Here is a 17,878-nt window from a genome sequence, read left to right as displayed (position 1 = left end):
CGGCGTCTACGCCAAAGAAACATCGCCAGAGACAGACGCGCCCTCCCGCGGAAGGCGAAAGGCAGGGGGCCGCTTGGGCGCTGTGAGCTAAACCGAAACCCCCACCCCCAACCGCGCCGCCCCCCTGGGCTCGAAGCACAGGTTGCTGCTCCACTCCCACCCGCACATCCCAAGAGACCACGAATAGTAATAATTTTTTTAAAAGAGTCGCTGGGGCTGGGGGCGCTTGGAAATGCGTGGAACCTCTTAGTTTGGCAATCAAGCCAAAGGAAACGTGCGCGCGCGCACACACGCTCACAAAAAACAACAGGAAATTTAACGCTTTGCCGGCGAAAGTTATCAGTAAGGCAAAATGCTGTAATGGAAACGCGGGACTCTTCAGGATCCAGATGGGAAAACTCCTTTCCTTGATACCATGTACGAATATGAATCGGTAATCAAATCTGATTTGAGCAGGGCTGCTTGTAAAGTGTGAGTGGAAACTGTCCAGTTAATTTATGGGGGGGGGGCGCACAGGTCCAGCTGCCCTGTTTTTTTAAAAAAAAGGATAGTTGGAGAAATGGCAGAAAGGAGCAGGCCAAATTGATCAGTGGGACTGGAACACCTCTTCTTTATAAGGAGAGACTAAATGTTTGGGACTTTCTAAATTGGGATGGGGAGGTAATTAGGGTGAGGGGGCCTGATGTTTATGAAATCACAACTAAGATATTGTAGTGTGGAGTGCTCTTTTTTAAGCTTTCCTGCCACCCCATTTCTGCTCCATCTGTCAGCCAGCATCCCATGATCATGGAGCATGCACAGAACACATTAGGAACATAGACGGCTGCCATACTGAGTAAGGCCCTTTGATTCATCTAACTCAAGACTGTCTACACGGGCAGCACCCTGGGTTCATTTAGAGGTTTTTTTCCTTTAAAAAAATACTACAAATCTTTGGGTTCCTCCCCGCTACCTGCTCTTCTTTAGCGATCACTCGTAGCCGAGTAAGATTGTCTTCCATGAATATGGTCTTAACAGTGTGTCCATAAGTGACTGTGGAGTCCAATTCCAGCTAATACTTTATCGACCTAAGGACTGACACCTGAGCTATATTAATATTTAGGTTGAGGCATGGTGGGGAGAAAGTGAATATATTTACACCACCAACTCCCTCCTAACATTAGGACTCAAAGCAACCCAGAAGAACAACAGACAAAAGAGAGTAATTATTCATCAAAAAACACAATTAATGTATGGAACCCTTACCATAAGACCTGGTGATGGCCACTAGCTATCACAGCAGAGAGCTAGGGATAATTGTATTCATTCCTGGGAATCTGTCCAATCCTATATAAAAGTTAATGGTACTGAATTCCCTAAGCTAATTACATATATGCTACAAAGTAACTGAGACTCAATTTTTTTATATAAGCTAAACAAAAAGCAGATGTTTTAAGGATTTATCCTACAATATTGTCTCTGGTGCAGTGAATATTTCATAAATCATGAGCAACGGCTGTCTAAGTTGATTGATGAGTAGAAGAAAACCACTCACGAGGTCAAGCTGAGCAATCTAAGTTTGTGCTTTTATTTTATTCTCTCCCTGCTCCCCATTTCTTCCATCTAGTACAAAAGTCTAATACAAGACAGCTTTCCTGTTTTTCTCAAAAACTGCCAGACCATGTGGCTCAATTAGCGTTCTTGAAATGGAAAGGCATTGTGCTGGGCAGCAATACCCTCCTATCGTCACTTTTTCATCTCCTTCTCTTCAAAATCTATCTGTGCTCCCCAGATGTTATTTCAGTCATTATGCATTTTGAAGAGAGAACCATGCAGTGATTTTCTGATGCCGTTGTGGTAGTATAAGATAACATGAAAGGAAAAGCAATTTTCAAGAAACCCTACTTATAGCTTTGCTTCACTGTCTGAGATTCTACAAAAATGTATAAAAATAGGATGTAATTTCTAATGGTTCAAAAGATGGGTGGCACCTTACTCTCTAAACTACCTGCTCTAAAAATGTTTATTGGGACTATTACACAGAGGCTGACGTGCAGAGAAGCCCACTAATCTCCCTTTCCTTTCCTCTTATCATGCAGCCGCCTTACCCAAGGAGTATGAATGGGACTGAGAAGAATGCTTTCTTTGGTTCCTAAGAAAACTTCCTTGCCAGGGATGGAGATGATTCCAGAGAGGCAGTCTATTCACCTTGAAACAACAACAGGTAGACTATGAAATTGGGATAGCTCAGTTGGTTGAGCATGAGACTCTTAATCTCAGGGTTGTGGGTTCAAGCCTAACATTGGGTAAAAAATCCCTGCATTGCAGGGGTTGGTTTGGATGACATTCATGGTCCCTTCAAACTCTATGATAGGGCAAGAAGCTGACTGCAACATATACTCTGTTTATCACAGGAACTGGTCTCTATACAGTGGTACCTCAGGTTAAGAACTTAATTCGTTCTGCAGGTCCGTTCTTAACCTGAAACTGTTCTTAACCTGAAGCACTACTTTAGCTAATGGGGGCCTCCCGCTGCCACCGCGCCGCCGGGGCACGATTTCTGTTCTCATCTTGAAGCAAAGTTCTTAACCCGAAGTAATATTTCTGGGTTAGCGGAGTCTGTAACCTGAAGCGTATGTAACCTGAGGTACCACTGTACCTTAAACAGTACAACTGGAACAGGGTGACTTGAATAAGTGCTTCTCAAGCTATCTGAGATGGTGGACTAGCAAACCCCCACACAATATGCCAAACACTGGTATCATGTTTGGTCCCTGAAGTGCACCATCCAACCTGGGTTGGGATGGTGTTGCCTTTGAGTAGCACTGACCCAAATGGGGTCAGTTCCTTGATGAGGACATTTTTGCAACATTTGGGACTTTTTCATTTATAAAAGACTTAAGTAAGGAGTACTAGTGAGACATAAAATTATGCACTGAGTGGCGAAAAGAAATTAGAGCTTTCCTCCCTCTCTCACAATAGAGCCAGTGTGGTGTAGTGGTTAAGAGCGGTAGTCTCGTAATCTGGTGAACCGGGTTCGCGTCTCCGCTCCTCCACATGCAGCTGCTGGGTGACCTTGGGCCAGTCACACTTCTTTGAAGTCTCTCAGCCCCACTCACCTCACAGAGTGTTTGTTGTGGGGGAGGAAGGGAAAGGAGAATGTTAGCCGCTTTGAGACTCCTTAAAGGGAGTGAAAGGCGGGATATCAAATCCAAACTCTTCTTCTTCTTCATAATAGCAGAACCAGGCTCATCCAGTTAAGCTGACTATTGGAGGATTCAGAACAAACAAAACAAAGTACATCTTCACATAGCACTGAGTTTAACTATGGAAGTCACCACCCACAAGATGTAGCAGTAATGGATGCCAACTTGAGTAGCTGTAAGTGGTGTAGCAGTAAAACTGCTAGCACATGTGCAAAGCTAAGCAGGGTCCGGTATGGTTTCAAATTGGATGGAGGACCGCGTGTTGAGATTCCTGCACTGCAGGGAGTTGGACTAGATGACCCTCAGAATACCTTCCAACTCTACAATTCTATGATTCTATGAAAAGGGGATTAAACGGATCGATGTCTATGTAGTCACGATGCCAAGATACTACGTCTAGTATCAGAGGTGGTACAGTGCTGAAATCTGAATGCCAGTTGCTGGGCAACAGGAGCAGGAGAGCCCTGTTGTGCTCATGTCCTGCTTGCAGGCCTCCCACAGGCATCTGGCTGGCTACTCTGAGAAATAGATGGGCATTTGTTCTGATCTTGTAAAGCTCTTCTTATGTTTGTAGGATGACCAGAAATGTGGGGATCAGGAGTTCAAATTCACAAACACAATCTGAATTCTATCTATTCATAACGGTTATTGTGATGCATGCATGCTGGACACCTGCACAGAATTGTCTAATAATAATCTGAAGGACATTTGGTTCAATCCTTCTGTAAATGCAACAGTGTTATCCACATTAAGTACCCTTTACAAACTAGCTGGTATGATCAAGGCTGCAGCATGTTCAAATTGTAAGCAGAAGCAAACATGGTGCACTATACAACTTTGTTTTCAAGCTTCAAGTAACAGCACCCATGAGACATGCATATATATATTGCACCTGCAGATGCTCAAGGGGTTTAATTCAGATTTTGAAATATTCCCATAATTGCTTGCATGGTTTATTAACCATTCTATGCATAGGAAATACCACAGTCAGCAGTTAATTGTGCAGAATCAAAATATCAAGCAAGCTGTGTGGAAACATTGATAGCATAAAGAAGAAAGATAGCTCACAGGGCAGTTTTCCATCTGTATGTATAACTATGTATATAATATCAATTGTCTTCTCCTTTCAGAAAATTATTACCATTTCAGTGCATATGCTTGTGGATAGATAGCAGAATTACCCTCTGTAATGAGTGCAACCTGGTTCATAGAAACTTTAGGCCTAGTTCCACAAACAGCTGTTGAGGCGGTAAACCTAGGTCCAGACTGTGCAGGCATGAACTCACATGACTGAATTCTCCTTCTCCAATTTACATTTAATCCACAGGGAATTGTTTGTATGAAAGATCATTTAATCATGTACTCCCATCTGCAGTTTGAGGTAGTACAGTTCAGACAGAGGCTCACTACCTTATCTGTTGTGGTTTTTGGAAGAAGCAAGCCTTAGTGTGCTACCAGTGAAGGATGGCATCTGAACTTGATCAGAAGCTGCCAAATGTATGCACTTTGCACAAAACTAGCTGTCTAGTCCTGTTATGTTGGGTGAGTTTCAATTAGTAAGGCTTGAGGATGCAGACAAGGTGCTTGAATTGGTCAGGGCAGCTGCTTGCCCCCTTGGCTGATAAAAACTAGCAGGCAGGGAGCAGCTGGCTGGGCCAGGGAGATGATTAATGCCTCCTTGTGAGAGAGAGTGGTCCCTGCCTGCTTCAAGCAGGCAATGGTAAAACCCCTCCTCAACAACCCCTCCCTGGATTCGGAAAATCTAAGTAATTATACTGGCCAGTTACCAATATCCCTTTCTTGGGCAAGGTTTTCTAGATTCATTTCAATCAGGGTTTAAGCTGGGTTTTAGCACAGAAACTGCTTTGATCACCCTGTATGATGACTTCTGTCAGGGGGGACGGACGGACATGTTCTTGTTCATTCTCCTTGACCTCTCAGTGGCTTTTCATACCATCAACCATGATATCCTCTGGACCATCTCTTTGCTTTAGGGGTGGGTGACACTGATTTGTGGCAGGTTTCAGTCCCACTTGGGTGGTTGTTTCCAGAGAGTGGTGCTTGGGGCATGCTCTTCAGTTCCATGGAACCTTTAATGTGGGGTTCCTCAGGGTTCTATTTTATCCCCTGCTGTTTAACATCTACATGAAACCACTGAGTGGGGTCACTGGGAGTTTTGGAGAAGGTTAGCAGCAGTATTCTGTTAACACACAGCTCTACTTTTCCTTTACATCTGCAAGTGTGGCAGTGGATGTACTGGACTGTTGTCTCGCCTTGGCAATGGGCTGGATGAGAGCCAATAAACCGAAGTTCAATCCAGGTAAGACTGAGGCACTGTTAGTGGGTGGTTCCTTAGACCAGATGGGTGGGACTTGATGGAGTTACAAATCCCTCTGAAGAAGCGAGTATGCAGCTAGAAGGTACTTCTAGATCCACTGCTGTCACTTGAGGCTCAGGTGGCCTTGGTGGCATGGAGTGTCTTCCAGCAGCTTCAGCTGGTGGACCAGCACCCTGTCTGGTGTCATGGGCTGGCTGGATGCAGAGGAGTAGTGCGAGGCACAAGCTGGGGAACCCCCAGGGGAAGATGGCTCAGAGCTAGGGGACTGGTGGTGGGACAACAATGAGTGGTCAGAGGGAGAAGAGGGAGCAGATTGGGGGGAGGTGGTGTTGGAAGCTGACGAGGTAACAGGGTTTAGTGAGCAGGAAGAGCTCTGGCTATGAAGCACTGCATCACAACTAAGGGTTCTTATTATTGTATGAGCTCTCAGTTGTTGACAGAAAAAGCATTTCAGACCTTATCTGTTTGACCTTGTATGACAGATAATAGCCACTATGCAGGAAATCACAAAGGGTTGACTGTCCATGCTTTTCTCATTTTCCAGTACGCTATGATCACAAGGAAAGTAACTTTCAACCAAATGCTATTTGGCCTGCCATGTAAATAGCAATAAGCTGCAGCAACTATCAGTGCCAGTTCTGTATCAGCCAAGGAATGAGCAGCATGGCTGTGTGACACAGGACATGCTGTATTTCACAAGAACACTATCAATGAACACTCCAAGTAACTGTCATCCTCTGACGATCTCATTAAATGAGGTATTCCAGCTGCTAAGGCAAATGCATCTCTCAGTCTAATACAACGGACATGAAACCACACCAACTGTTGTGGTACACTACATAAACTCACTCAGGTAGTTGAAACCATTTCCCATTTCCCCTAATAACCGAAAGTAATCATAAGCTGAAAGCAACTGGCCTGCATTATATTTATGAACCTGGATTTACTTTTCTCACCTATGTATAGAAAGTAAAAGCTAAGCAGGGAATAAAAGAAGTTCAAGTTTGGGTTCATACGTTTGTTGTTGTTGTTTAGATTTGTATACCGCCCTATACCCATTAGATCTGAGGGTGTTTCACAACATAAAAATACACAAAATACATAATTTATATTATTTATAGTGTGCACATAGTGTGGACGGGTCTCTGCCTAGAGGAGATTGCAATTTAAAACTTGCCCATAGCAGGAAAGTAAAGACTGGGGTAAACAGGGCAGTAGTATATGATTCTTTCTGTTGCATGTGCTTTGACTTAGGCCACATTCACACCATACATTTAAAAGCTCTATGATACAGTGGTACCTCAGGTTACAGGTGCTTCAGGTTACAGACTCCGCTAACCCAGAAATAGTACCTTGGGTTAAGAACTTTCCTTCAGGATGAGAACAGAAATCGCGCTGCAGCGGCACAGCAGCAGCAGGAGGCCCCATTAGCTAAAGTGGTACCTCAGGTTAGGAACAGTTTCAGGTTAAGAACAGACCTCCAGAACAAATTAAGTTCTTAACCCAAGGTACCACTGTACTACTCTAAACAGTTGTGGCTTCCCCCAAAGAATTCTGGAAGCTGTAATTTGCGAAGGGTAATGAGAGTTGTTAGGAGACTCCTACACCTCTCACAGAGCTACCATTCCCTGTGAAGAGGGATTGACTGTTAAGCCACTCTGCAAATTGTAGCTCTGTGAAGGGAATTGGTGTGTCCTATGTACCACTACACATTTATTTTACAACCTTGGGATCAGTCCTAAAACCAGCCGTTTAGCATGTTAAAACCATTAGTCAAAAACTGGATAAAATCATGGCCTTTAGATAATGTGTGCATAGCCCATTTTTCTGCAAGTGATTTTCCCTGGCTTGCCCCACATTATGCAAATCCTCCTTTGAAATTAGAAAATCACAGTTCTGTAACTATGTAACCTATGTAACAGGGTAATAGAATGGGCAATGATGCATTAAGTAGTCTTGTGTAATAGCCCATTTAAAAAGGAATAGTCATAGAGGAAATATCTGCATGCCATACATTACTTAAAGCTCTTAAACTGCTAAAGCCCAAAGGTGTATTGGAGGTGTCTCTCTAAATCTCCTAACACAGAAATTATGAATGTGTGCTCATTGCATTTAATGTTTAGTTTCCAATCATAGTTTATTTTGTGGCCCAAACATTCAATGAATACTTAAATGGAAAACAGCAGATAATCTATTTCATGCTACATACATTTGGAGTTTAAATGAACTGAGGCCATCATCAGCTACTGATTCTCATAAATGCAAAGTCCATGTCCCATTTTACAATTACTGCCGAGGGAGCTCTCGACTTTGCCTGCATAGGTCTAAATGAGCTTTTCAAGTCAGATGAAACTGCTGCAATTCTACATTTCTGTAACCAAGATCATATCCTTTTTAAAAAAAATCCAGTTGTGTCTATTGGATTTCTATAGAAGCCTTGTTCATATTGCACTGATGAATTGCTGAATTGTAGAGAGGCACAGCGTTAGCAATTTACTGTTACACTGTAATAATTCAGGAACAACTTACCAAAAGCATCAAGTTCAAAGCATATTTTAAAAGCTATTAACTAATAAATTACATATCTTTAGTGTCTACAATACCCAGCACTGCTGCATTTATGTCAATGCCCTTTTAAAATGCTCCAGCATCAACTGAAATTGGCAATAGTAGTATTCAGGACTTCTTCATTTTCTAAAAATGTTTGCTGTTTTATCATCGGGATCAACTGAATGGAATAACCAACAGACTAATTAATTAACAGGCCAATTATGTTTTTACTCTTTTATGCAAGGACATTTCTTTCTCAGTTTTTCACAGTACCTAAGCAGACATCTCAATATTCTAGAAACAGGAACATCTGCCCAGCCCTTGAAAGGAATCTCAAGATTCCTGCTAATTTAATGTTATTGACCTCATAGCTACTTTCCCCTCAAGCAGTCTTGACTCTTTGAGAAATGCATTGTTTTGACAAAAAGCAGAGTTTGTATCATTAACATAATATTTTAGGTTTAAAAACGTCTTAAAACTGACTATACACTACTAGAATGTCAATGAAATTTACGTTTCTTGCTCTCTGCCACCTGTTTAGACTTGGTTCTTGTAAACTGTGTTGGGAATAATTTTATCCTATCCATACTTCCCATAAATATAGCATCTATGACTTAGCTGGACCATAAAGAAGGCTGATCGCCGAATAATTGATGCTTTTGAATTATGGTGCTGGAGGAGAATCTTGAGAGTCCCATGGACTGCAAGAAGATCAAACTGATCCATTCTTAAGGAAATCAGCCCTGACTGCTCACTGGAAGGACAGACTGTGAAGCTGAGGCTCCACCTCATGAGAAAAGAGGACTCCCTGGAAAAGACCCTGATGCTGGGTAAGATGGAGGGCACAAGGAGAAGGGGACGACAGAGGACGAGATGGTTGGACAGTGTTCTCAAAGCTACCAGCATGAGTTTGACCAAACTGCGGGAGGCAGTGGAAGACAGGAGTGCCTGGCGTGCTCTGGTCCATGGGGTCATGAAGAGTCGGACATGACTAAACAACAACAACAATGACTTAGCTGCATTTAGAAACTTTGCCTCCCCCGGCTTTTATAACTTAAATACAATAAATTCATTTTTCCTGTCTGAGGGTATGTATTTGTTGCATGGAACCAATATTTAGGGGGGGGGGGAGCCAATATGTTGTTTCAGCATGCAAAGGGCAACAGTTTTTCTGTCACTCATTGCTACATGGTGAAAAACTGAATCATAGTTATAATTCTGATAATAATTCCTGAAAAGAAGTATTGCAGTGATTAAATACTGAAAATCCCAGATATTCAGTCTGTAATATTTTACTTACAAATATTTTCTGAGCGATGAAGTCATCCTGTAGATGATTTGTAGAGGAACAAAGATGCACATCCACTGATAAATTTGAGAATGTGTCAACATACAGACACTTTGCAACACACCTCGTGTTGTAATCCTGCACTCAGTTATGCAATTTTCAGACTGTAGATGTTAGTATTTTGCAGAGTACAAAAGACTGACAGCAATAATTGATGCTCCCATTATTTTCCTTTCAATAATAGAAATCTGTCTAAGCCAAATGTTTTTAGTATATGAAGAACAGGACTTGGCATAGATAGTGTAGTTTCAAATCCTAACCAATGATCTAATCAACATTTCTCTCTCTCTCTCTCTTTCACACATACACACAGAGATATCTCTTTGAAATGAGAATGATGATAGTTATGTCATGCATTGGAGACCAAGCGCTATACATGTGATAAATAATAGCAAAATTCAGTCAAGCAAGAAAATCAGAATGACACAAGACATAAAGCCTAGTTTTCTTACAAGACAGACCACTTACAGATTTTCTCTTGTAAATCTTAACCATCCAAAGAATTGTGTTCCCTCTCTCAGATATTAAACTACATTTGTTCTTCTACAGTTATGATAGAAAAATGACACATGTCAGCTATCAACAGTGGTCAGATTATGACATCTTGGGGACATGCATATGAAATGCAAAACAATATTAGATTACATATTCTGCAGTAGCAGAGATAAAACCATTGTCGAGGAAACTGTCATGAATTGCTGTTGGTTAAAGTTTCTTGCTAGTTCTTACCCTATGTAACATCACATGTCTGATTCAACAGATGCTTTCAGAAACATACTCATTATATTTCTGCCTGAAACACATGTACACTGAAATATAATCCACCCCATTTGATTTAGACAAGAATTTTCTTCCAAGTAAAAGCTTTGAATGTCACTTTTCTGTTTTGAACTTCAGAAAAGTCCCAAATTAGTTTAAATCAGGCCACCATAGTATATATACTATAGATAAAGCAGTACTAAAAACCTAAATACCTTCAACTAAAAACCATTTGCAGTATTTTAATGTCCCCCGCCCAACCAGAGTTGGGAAGTGGAGTCTCAGAGCTCCCCCTTGTGAGCTTTAAGTGTTCACAACATGGAACCAGACAGAGACAGCCTTGAGTTGCATGACCTATCTTCTGAGCTATAGTCTACCTGTGGGCACCTGTACATATGGGCAGGGGTGTGCTGCTGTATTTGGAAGGGGCATTATACCATATTGTCTCTTCTGTCATGGTGACAGGAAAGGACCATAGCTCAATTGTAGAGCATCTGCTTTGCATGCAAAAGTTCCCAGGTTCAACTTGGGCATTTCCAGATAGATGTGGAAATGCCCCTTACCTGAAACCCTGGGAAGTTGCTGCTGGCCGTTGCTGACAATACTAAGCTAGATGAATCATTGATCTGACCCAATATAAGGCAGCTTTCTATGTTCCTATGACATGGCTGGTGCAGGTGTTGCTCCTAATTGTATATAAGTAGGGAGAGATTGAATAAATAGGCCATTGGTGTGTATTTGAAATTGCTAGCCCAATTCAAATTCCTTGAAGTACCACCTGTCTCCATATGAGACGGCTGCCATACGTCCGGATTTTCCTGGACATTACCGGGATTTCGAAGGCGGAATTGACATCCAGGGGGAATTTCCAAAAGGTGGTGCTTTGTCCTGGATCTTAGGCAAGTCAATCAAAAAATCACGGGGTTATTATTTTGGCATTTTTGTAAAAAAAAAAGCTCAACAACTACCATATGAACCTATTGATATATTAAGATACTGTATTCAGTACAGCACCACCTGCAGGTGCCCCATGGCCTTTCCAGGTTCCAGCCTCAATTTATTGGGCCAAATCCAGCGCCTCACTGCCTCTAGCACTTCAAATGCCTCTCCAGATTCACATGGAACAGAGAGACAGAGCTGGGAGCCATCTACATATTGAAGACACTTCACTCCAAATTTTAATTTTAGATTTATATTTTAACAGTTTTATACTGTTTTATACAGTTTTATACTATTCAAGTGCCCTGGGAATATAAAACTGATAGGCAATATAAATAGATTCAAAAGAAGTAAATATTGATTGAGGCCAAACTATACATCAAATACAGTTTTATGTAAGTATTCCCAATCTTTTTTGTTTTTGTTTTTAAATAGAAAGCGGCATGTTTGGAGCATGGGGGAGTGGCTGCTTGATCCTTTGCCTTCAGGCTTAGTTAAGGAGTCCCTCCTACTAATTTCTTTTGGGTGATGGGAAGATTAAGAGGCGAAATTGCATCCATGCTACTTTTTTCTGGGGGGATACAGGGGTACGCATACCCCTAAACATTTTGTGAATCTTTGTACTTTTGTCCATGTACTGTATTTATTTTTCCCAGTTTGAACTATGAAATGAGATTTTCTTGAGTCAAAATGAGAGTACCCCTAAAAAATTTTTTAGAAAAAAAGCATGTGTGTGTGTACAGTGGTACATCAGGTTAAGTACTTAATTCGTTCCAGAGGCCCGTACTTAACCTGAAACTGTTCTTAACCTGAAGCATCACTTTAGCTAATGGGGCCTCCTGCTGCTGCCGCGCCACCGGAGCCCGATTTCTGTTCTCATCCTGAAGCAAAGTTCTTAACCTGAAGCACTATTTCTGGGTTAGCGGAGTCTGTAACCTGAAGCGTATGTAACCTGAAGCATATGTAACCTGAAGCGTATGTAACCTGAGGTACCACTGTATATATAAAACAGAAGGGAAAGTTTTATGGGACAGCTTGCAATGAGCCCACTAGGCAGGCAGAATCAGCCAGAAGCAGATTGTTATTAAATACTCTGGGCCCAAGCTCTATAGGACTTTTTAGAGGTTATAAGCTTGAAAATATACCAAAGTCCAATACAGACCTAATAGTAATGGCAAAATATGCTCCAAATAACAAAGCCCTGATAACTTCCTGTCTACAGCATTATGCACAACTGTAGTGTACTGTAGTTTCCAAACATTCCTGAAAGGCAGCCCCTTGCATGTGCATAACCAAATCTAACTAAAGCATATGTGGCAGTGGCCAGAGCTGTTTTCTCCATGAAAAGTAGCAGCTGGTATACCACCTGGAGCTATAAAAAGATGTATTAAGAGTGACATCCAATGGTGGCATCCCACTTGTGGCAATGGACTTCCAACTACACAAATGGTACTTCCCCTTCCTGTCCTCCCTCCCCTTACCTGCTTCCCTCCTCGGCTGAGCCCTCTCCCCTGCAAGAACTGCTCCAGAGAGAATTTCAGCAAGAATTCTCTCTGCTACACAACAATTATTAAAGATGCAGGAGTCCTGTCCTCTCTCGCATTTGACAACCCTATCTCCAATCAAAAGAAAGGGAAGCAGACAGAAGAGAAAGGTGGATTTTTAAAAACGCATATTGATACTGAGGAAATTCTGTCACTTAGAAAGGAGTTTAGTCATCCACAGAGAGGCTCGGGACAGGACAAAAGTCATGCACCACACCCTCCCTCACTCCTTTAACACAGCTTGCACGGTTACACGTCTTATATTGACAAAGTCACTATGCAGATCCAAGTGCTAGGTAACAGCTTTCAGTGGAAGGGCTGCTTTGTTTCTCTATGAAGTATAAACATAAATGTTCACTTTCTTGAACATTTCCAAGTGCACCACAGGTTGTTTGGAAGTCATCAGTGTGGAAGAAAAATGCAAACAAAATGAACTAGCAGCAGTCAAAACATTTTAACTCATTCAAATTTATCAAGGCAGCACAGAATAGGAAAGCACCTGAAGATTATTATCTACTTCTTTGTACTAAGGTAAAAAAGTCCATACTTAAAACAAACCTGACAGAAACCACCAACATACAGCATGTTAAAGACATAAAACAAGAAGGATCAAAGTACATGATACCTGAAAATTTTGTGTTCTTTAACCATTCTGCTTCTCTTATAGGTTTAAATATCTATTTTTAAATGGCTCAATTTATGTATCTTATTCTTTTATTTGTTGAGTTTGGATTAAGTATCCTCCTGTTCTTAACAAATTTTAAGAGTCTTTTCAGTGAAGTGCACATAGTTAAAATAAAGTGTCTTAAATGAACAGATGTAGTATGAATATCTAAGTACGTTACCCGGCCTTATTCATCTGTGGTTACTCATAATCAGTCTTTAAACATTAATACCAAATTACTGGGTTCAGTGCAAATGCCACATTAAGCACTTACCAAGACCACAGAGACTTGGTTTCACCTACCAAACACATTCTCTGAAAGTGTTATCTTATTATCCCACCAACTAAACCATAGCTTTCCAAACTTTTCATGCTGGTGACACACTTTTTAGACATGCATCATTTTACAACACAGTAATTCAGTTTTACTAGCAAACTTGAGGTTAAACTAACCCCTTTCCAGGTGTGTTTGTGCGACACACCTACACACTGGAGTTAACACACTAACATGTCACTACACACAGTTTGGAAAGCTCTGGACTAAACACACCCAGTTGGATCCAGTTATTCATGCTTTAGTCTCAATGATTTTGATGGGACTAAACCCTGACTAATTTAGTCTGGCTTTAAGCCATTAGTTGGATCCCACGGCAGCTAGACAAAGTGATTCATGATCTCTGTGAAATGTAAGTCCTAACAGAAGTCACTCTTTAAAATGAGCTTATGTTGCTTTGGTTGAAATTCTCTGAAAATGAAACTCCTTCTGAACTCCTGACACGAACTTGCAGCTCATTTATCATGACATCGGTAAATTTAGAGTCGAGTACTTGGACTTGGACTTAGTTTTGCCTAGATAACACATTCTCTGATGTCATAAGGCAATTAGAGCACCTAGGAATTTCACTGGCAGTAAAGTGAGTGCACTGCTAAGACACCTTCCTTTCATCACTGTGAAATGCACTACATTATGAGAGCTTTGCAAAGCACTTTGAGAGCAAAATCATTCAGATCCATGCTGAACTTGTTGCCATAATTGGTTCATGTTCATTGGAGGTCTCTAGAACATCAGTGAATTACACCTAGTGGGATCAGTTTCAGCTGTTGCAACCTGAGGGTGTGGATATGATGCTTGCAGCAATGAGGCAAACAATGTGCCCTCTTGGTCCATTATGGCTCATAAAATCTAGCAGGAGGAGGTTGACCGGATGGCGCAAGAGAGTGGTCAGTGCCTCATTGCAGGAGAGAGTTATACAGTGGTGCCTCGCAAGACGAAATTAATTCGTTCCACGAGTTTTGTCGTCTTGCGATTTTTTTCGTCTTGCGAAGCACGGTGTCGGGAAAGTTTTGGAAAAGCTTCAAAAATCACCAAAGTCTTTAAAAACCTCAAAAAAGGCTACCACACCGCGTTCTATGAGTTGCTCCTCGAAGTCAAGTCGCAACTGTATTAACGGTGTTAAGAAAAAGGAAACAAACTTGCAAGACGTTTCCGTCTTGCGAAGCAAGCCCATAGGGAAAATTGTCTTGCGAAGCAGCTCAAAAAACCCTTTCGTCTAGCGAGTTTTTTGTCTTGCGAGGTACCACTGTACCCACAACCTTGAAAGAAAGAGTGATGAGATCTTCCCTGGATCCAAGTTTTAGAAAACTACCACCCAGTCTCTAATATTCCTTTCCTGGGCCTTTAAAGTGGTGGTTCCCCATTTGAGGATTGCCCTCCCCAGTGAAGTGTTCCGGTGCCCGTAATTATTAATTTTCAGGAGGAATTCGAAAACCTCCCCATATACCCAGGCATCCGATGGCCAATGAATACTGTCCCTGTCAACCAGGGATCACTAGATGGAAGAATGTTTAACTGGAACTGATGTGAATGTTTTTAACGTTTATGCTTATTGTTATAATATATGCACTGTTGTACATTTAAAGTCATGAAAAGTTCACAGGTGTCCTGGGTAGGTATACATTAACCATCCAATAGAACTCTCCCAACACCCCCTGGAGATTTATATTGCTCGGCTCACTGCGTGTTTTTGCAATGGGAATTAAAACTGCCCTCAGATATTTTGGCTGCTGTGAGTTTTGTTACTGTTTGTTCATATTGCTTTACTGGTTTTAACATATACAACTCTGACCAACACTGTTCCAAGCTAGTGCTTAATAGAACATTGTTTTTCCTCAGTGTATAGCAGAGATTGGGAACCTGTGGCCCTCCAGATGTTGGAACGACAACTCCCATCATCACATATTATTGACCATGCTCACTGGGGCTGATGGGAGTGGGGAGTCCAATAACATATGGAAGGCCATAGGCTCTGCACCATTTATGTATAGGAAGCAGTTTGCAATGAAAGATTTCCTCTTTTTGTATACACATTCATTTATGGTCAACTTCCCCCTCCAGTCTCCCATTTATGATCTTCACTATTATACTTTCTGACCTTTCATAGAATCTCAGTTTGTTGGTGTGTGCTCAGTGCAAAGAGTTCATGACTCAAGGGAGTAAGTGCATCACTTACTCCCACCAGTTCTACATGGGTAACCTAGAGAAGTTGAGAAAATCTCCAGGGTACCTAAGCATCACATCAGTTACGTTCTATTGAGTTCCCATTTCCAAGGCAACAGATGTGTTTCTTCTGAGAAGAATAAAGATCTTAGAGTGGGTAACATAATACCAGGGAAGTGGAGGGGGCAAACCCTTAGAAGAGATCTTAATCTCAGATGGATCAGCTGATCTACAACTGTCTCATACATGACTGGATAAGTATTACCGTATTTTTCTCTCCATAACACTCACATTTTTCCCCCTAAAAAGTAAGGGGAAATGTCAGGCAAAAATCAGATCCCGCGTCACGGAGGAGGGAAAGCTGTAGAGGAGGCTGCTGCTTTCCTGCATTCTGCCTCAGAGTCACCCCAAATTCACCATCAGATCACATAGCATGTCTATGGCTACAGCCTGCACCAAAAAAATCACGCACCCACTGTTGCCTGGGGCCACAATGGTGCAAAAACGTGGTTACAAAGCACAGATCCACATGGATTCTCGGGATTTTTGCATTGGGCTACCCCAAACTCACCGTCAAATCACATGTCTGTGGCCACAACATGAAGCACAAAAATGATACATCCACTGTTTCATTCAGAATTTTTTTTCTTGTTTTCCTCCTCTAAAAACTAGGTGCGTGTTATGGTCAGGTGCGTGTTATAGAGCGAAAAATGCGGTAGTTTTTAATTTGTTTTTAATTTCTTCTCCTTTGGGAGAAGAAACTCCAGTTGGAAATAATTTATATAAATAAACATGGAAAAAGTGAGGGCATGGGGGTTGTTGTTTTTTTACGTATGAGCTGGTAGAGTTTATACAGAGAAGGACAAGCAAATGCTGTATTTGCTTGTAGAAAGTTGCCCCATGCAAGTGCTGCATCTCATCATATACCTCTTTCAAGGTAGTGCCAGGATATGGTGACGGTTGCCATACTTCTGGAATTTCCCGGACATATCTGGAATACTGCTGTCTCTTGCAGTGTCTAGGCGGACAACCAAAAAACAACTTTTCTGTCCGGATTTTTACTGTTTGAAATATGGCAACCCTACCCTATGTGCCGACCAGGTTTAAACAAACCTACTTCTGTGGTGGAGCACAACAGAAGATTCCCATCAGAATCATTCCTATGTTCAGAACTGATTGCCATATTTATGGTTTTATAAATATAATAAGTAAATGTGAATGTATCTCTCTAGTACATAAAGCTGTGGCAAAGTTTGAGCTGGAAAGCAGGAAGTTCTGAAACAAAAACAGCTAGATAACATCAGCCATCTCATACTGAAGACACATTCACCTGGCTGCTAATTTCACTACAGCAAGCCTGGTCTGGTTTCACTGAGTCACACACAAATACAGAGTTGCCTATCCCAGCTAAATGTGCCAATCTGAGCCAATCTAAGCCAATCACCGTAGCTTGGTGTTACTTCCCTTACAATCATCACCCAATCCACTGGAAATGAAGGAGTGTTGATTTTTACTCAATGAGTTGACAAATGCAATGTACTGAAATGGGAAAAGTAGGCCACAGAATTGACACACCTTCTAGGCAGTCAGTCTGACATATCTCTGATTCATGCATCACACATTTATTCAGTTGCCACAGCCAACTATTTCTAGGGGCATTTTGCATTCATTTACACATAACATAGTTTTGTCCTTTAACCAAGTCAATAGAGACAGCACACATTAAGTGGGTGATCAGGGACCACGGGCAGGTAATAAATCTAATTAATAATAATAAATAATAATAACAGTAGTACTAATAATGCTTCAGTGAAGGTTCATTCTAAGGGATTTTGTATTACCATTTAGGTAGAACACATCATCTTTCCTTTCTATGATGTGGCAAAACGCATAAAGCAGTCCAAAACTCTGTCTTACCTACTGGCTGCAGATTGTTAAGTGACTCCATTGCCATTTGCAGATTCTCCCAGCCTCCTATCGGGGAGAAAGTTTAAATGGCCGACCCGCATGACTGGGGGCTGCATGCACAGGCCTTTCCCAAAGAATTGTCATTG

At 41.5% G+C, this 17,878-nt stretch overlaps 1 protein-coding gene and 1 long non-coding RNA gene across 5 annotated transcripts in view; one reads left to right on the top strand and one right to left on the bottom strand.

The window, feature by feature from the left end:
* TMCC3 (transmembrane and coiled-coil domain family 3) overlaps positions 1-17,878 on the bottom strand; it is a 94,173-nt gene that overhangs the window by 40,314 nt on the left and 35,981 nt on the right. The gene's annotated exons all lie outside the window — the stretch shown is intronic.
* LOC308486158 lies at positions 281-9,156 on the top strand. 3 transcript variants are annotated; one of them, XR_013990968.1, is made up of 4 exons: positions 281-417; positions 2,079-2,203; positions 5,426-5,505; positions 6,068-9,156. It is a non-coding gene; the product is annotated as an uncharacterized lncRNA (long non-coding RNA). The 3 variants fall into 3 exon arrangements; XR_013990969.1 differs by having other exon boundaries at positions 289-433; XR_013990970.1 differs by having other exon boundaries at positions 330-471.

Source organism: Podarcis pityusensis (assembly GCF_964106645.2).
Source record: "Podarcis pityusensis genome assembly, chromosome: 10".
Classification (NCBI taxonomy): Eukaryota; Metazoa; Chordata; class Lepidosauria; order Squamata; family Lacertidae; genus Podarcis; species Podarcis pityusensis.
This window is presented reverse-complemented; position numbering and strand designations above follow the sequence as displayed.